Here is a 5,000-nt window from a genome sequence, read left to right on the forward strand (position 1 = left end):
GTGTGTGTGTGTGTGTGTGTGTGTGTGTGTGTTTGTCAGTGTCTGTGCGTGTGTCTTTGTGTTTGCACCGTATAACCGCTTGACAACCGATGTTGGTTTGTTTAGGTCCCTGTAACGTAGTTGTGCAGCAGATATCATAAGTGTCAGAATGTAGAAAAAAAAAGAGGATGTAATAGGGTGCATTTGTTTAACTAAAACCTTCAAAACGGTGCCCCAACATGGCCAGTAACTGAAACAATTAAAGATTAAGAGATAAAAGATATTGTGTGTGAGTGTGTATGTGTGTGTGTCGGTGCTTCTCAATTTACACGGCATAATTTTCCCTGCTAGTCGAAAATGTGTAAATCGATTGAGGTGCGTTTTTAGTAATATTCATAACGAAGCAAACAAAATCGAAATGTTTAATTAATGAAATGGAGTAAGAAGAAACAATTCGATTATAAATATGGCATCTCCCTTTATGATTCCCTAACTTATTGATTTGGCAAATAGAAATTTATACAACAGCTAAGAACTGAAATACCGTATTTACCCGTGTATAAGACGCACGCCTTATTTGAGTCAAATTTTAAGGCAGCGAGCTAGCAAAATCGTTAGCACCTCGGTCAAAATGTGTAGCGGTATTTCGTCCGTCTTTTTATTAATTAATCAACTAATTAATAAATTAATTAATTAATTAATCAACTAATAAATTAATTAATCTTGTGATGGATCTATCAGAAACAACCGCCATTAAACTTTCCTGTGAGAACCCATGGGTATTATCAATCACGTTCTTCGCCTACCCTTAGAACTCTTGTCAGTTGTAGAACCCGTCTTGTGATTTTTTTCACGTGACATTCTAATCAAATGTCCATCTTTGCGTTGTGGGTTCAAATTCCGTCGAGGTCGACTTTGCCTTTCATCCTTTCTGAGTCGATAAAAATAAGTACCAGTTCAAGATAATCGACTAACCCTATCCCCAGAAATTCCAGCCTTGTTAAGAGGGGCTTTTTGCTTAAACAGTTTACATGAAAGTGTTCAAAATTAGCTGTAAAATAAATTTATAATTATTTGAAGTTCATCAGAAATCATGCTTGTATAAGAAGCATATACACAGAAGGAAATATATTTAAGTATTTATATAGAATTTTAGGGGAATGACCAACTTTTCTATTCATCATCTTCTGTCTTGTAGAGTGTGTATGAGAGATGTTTGCTATTTTTAAACATAGTGTGGGAGGTTATTTATACATGTTCTTTTTCTTGTTTCAGTCATATGACTGCGGCCATGCTGGAGCATTGCCTTAAAGGGTGTTGGTCGAAGAAATCGACCCCAGGACTTATTCTTTGTAAGCCTAGTACTTATTCTATCGGTTTACATTGCCGATCCGCTAGCTTACGGGGACATAAACACACCAGCATCGGTGGTCAAGCGATGGCGGGGGACAAACACACACACACACACACACACACGCACGCATATACACGCTCACACACACACACACAAATATATATACATATAAATAAATATATATATATATATATATATATATATATATATATACGACAGACTTCTTCCAGTTTCCGCCAACGAAATCCACCTACAAGGGTTTGGTCGGCCTGGGTCTATAGTAGAAGACACTTGCCCAAGGTGCCACGCAGTGGGACTGAACCCGGAATCATATGGTTAGAAAGCAAGCTTCTTACGTCACAGCCACACACACACACGCATACGTTATCTCCTGAAGGAATGTAGATATCAACTTGCAGTCCCTCTGACCAACCTCTGGAGAAACTCGTTAGACGCAGGTTATATACCGAAACAGTTTCTATCACAGTCGGTCATCCCGGTTTTCAAACAGGGAAACAGATCCCTCGCAGTCAACTATCGCCCAATCTCACTCACCTCCCACATCATTAAAGTGTTTGAAAGAGTGTTAAGATCAAGGATAGGTGACTTCCTGGAGACCCACAAACTCCTAAATTCAAATCAGCATGGCTTTCGCTGTGGCAGGGACTGTCTAACACAGCTCTTACACCACATTGAAGATGTATTCAAAGCCTTGGGAACAGGTTCGAACTCTGATGTCATATATCTTGACTTCAGTAAAGCGTTCGACAGGGTAGACCATAATATCCTACTCGCAAAATTGGCAAATGTTGGAATCCGTGGAAAAGTTCTACACTGGATTCAGTATTTCTTGGCGAATAGAACACAACATGTTGTAGTTGATGGAGTCCATTCAAACCCAGCAAAAGTCACCAGCGGTGTTCCCCAGGGAACTGTTTTGGGTCCGCTACTCTTCATAATTTACGTAAACGACCTTTCCAGTGTCGTACATCACTGCAAAGTGAAAATATTCGCTGATGACACTAAGCTCCAGCAAATCGTCAATGAAGAAGCAGACCGAACTCAACTCCAGTCTGATCTATATGCTGTGAGTCAATGGGCAGACAGAAACAAAATGCAACTGAATGAGGGAAAATTTGAGCTGATGCATTTTGGAAGAAATTCCTCACTAAAACAACCATACTCTCTTCCTTCAGGGGAACCGCTCACAGCCTCTAACAATATCAGAGACCTGTGTGTAATTGTTGATGACGATCTCAGTTGGAGTGCACACATCAACAAGAAGGTCGATATAGCTCGTAGGATGAGTTCCTGGATCTTAAGAACTTTCCGGTCCAGAGAACAAGGTGTCATCATACCACTTTTTTCCTCCTTTGTACGGCCACACTTGAATACTGCTGCCCACTGTGGTCTCCTCACACAAGACAAAACATCTCCAGAATTGAGTCACCCCAGAGGGCTCTCACTAAACAAATTGAAGGCATGGCTGCTCTCGATTATTGGGATCGCCTTAAAGCCTTGAAACTTTACTCCCTCCAGCGTCGCCGTGAGCGGTACATCATTTGTACGATGTGGAAAATATACCGCCAACTTTGCCCAAACGACCTAAACATTAGCTTCAAGGTTCATCCAAGACTTGGACCACGGGCTATACGTCCCCTGCCAAATTCAAGATCACAACATACATGTACACTGCAACATAATTTCTTTTCCTCAACAGGCCCTGCCCTATTTAACATTGTCCCGAGGGAGATCAAAGAGGAAAAGGATCCCATCAACTTCAAACATAGTCTGGATAGATTCCTTCAAAGAATACCAGATAAGCCACCCATAATTGGATACAACTCACCCAACAAGAACTCACTACTTGAACAAAACTGGATACAACTCACCCAACAAGAACTCACTACTTGAACAAAACTTGACTTAAACAGGATTCGAATAATCCTATCAGGTGGTGCTATTAAGTTAGACATGGCCTGGACCAATCTCTGGTCGAAACATATCTAAGTTTATCTAAGTTTATATACAAATATATATAGATATACGTCTATATACATATACATATATATGTATATACATATATTTTATATATACATATAAATATGTATATTTATGTTATACACACAGACACTCACTCACACACACATATATATATATGCATGTATACTATGCTATACATACACGAACGCATGCACACACATAGACAGAAAGACACACACACACTTACACACACACACATACACCCACACATTTGTGTACGTTTCATACTTCTAGAACAGTCAGTTGGTTTCTTTCAACATCAACCGTTATTTTTTAATGGAATTTTTTCACAAGCTGTTTTGCAATTACAAATTATCCCTTGATCTAAACATTGTATAAGTGATGTCACACCAAGTGTCAAGTAGACAACATTAACGTTAAGACAGGATCTTTTCAGTTTGAACGGCAGTTTTTTCTAGCGGTGTCATATGAAATTGTCACCCATAATTATAACCCTAGTATCGATCTATTGCATTTCAATCTCTTTTAGGGTTAGGGTTAGTTAGGATTAGGATTAGAGGTGGGGGAAGGGTATCTTCTTTTCTTCCCAAATGTAAATAATCCCAATCTGTTTCTTAAACGAGGGACATATTCATACGGCACAGAATGCTTTTTAACCCAATAGACGTCATTTATTGGTTGAAATTGCAGAAATTGAAGAAAAAAAACAACAAATATCTTACAAACCATAGAATTTTCTCAATAAAGCCAAGAGAAAAAGATGTTTTATAAACACATTCTTCCAGTATACGAAGTTTAAAGTTTTTTAGTAACCTAGAAATTATGTTAAAAACTGCCGTTCAAACCGTAAAGATCCTTAAGACATTCTAAATCACAAGCATAATATAAAGGAGTTTTATCGTTTAGTAATAACATTTTGAAGTCTATCGTATTTTCCTTTACGTAAGTATCAACTTGAGGAATACACTTTTGATAGACCCAGTTTTGGAATATTATAGCAGTAGTCAATAGTTTCTAATGTGCATGGCAATGTATCGGTAGGGTATTTTTTATTCAACCCTATCATTGCACATGCATTAAGTGCACTATGAATTAATTATGTCTCCATAAAACGGTTTCCTAATGCATTACAGCATAATAATAAAGTAATTTAATCTTCAGATGCTTTGACTTCACTAAATGTTTTCCGCTCTTAATATAAAAGTTATCCTTCATTAACTTTAAAGAATGGAAATATTTTTCAATTATTTTAGTTAATTATAGCACAGATTCTTCAGTCGATTTTTGTTTTTAGCCCATGATCCACTTCCGCTGTACAATTTGATATTTTGTAAAAAGCTTCGATTGAATAAAAAAATACAGGCTATAGTTAAATAGAAGTTTGATTTGATTTCAAATTCTTCCTGCATTTTCTATCTCTCAAAAAGCAAGGCTGTCTATCGGCGCAGCGGTGGTGTTGTGGTTAAGAAGCTTACCATTGGTACAGGCACAGATGTGTCTTTAAAAAGGTTGCTGCCCAATCATGAAGTCTTCAGTTCGGTCCTACTGCATGGCACTTTTGGCAAGTGTCTTCAACTATAACAAGGCGACCAAAGTTTTGTAAATGGATTTGGTAGACTGAAACTGAAAGAAGCCCGTTGTCTAACACTTCGTTCTGAAGCAT

Source organism: Octopus sinensis, linkage group LG22 (assembly GCF_006345805.1).
Source record: "Octopus sinensis linkage group LG22, ASM634580v1, whole genome shotgun sequence".
NCBI classification, from domain to species: Eukaryota; Metazoa; Mollusca; class Cephalopoda; order Octopoda; family Octopodidae; genus Octopus; species Octopus sinensis.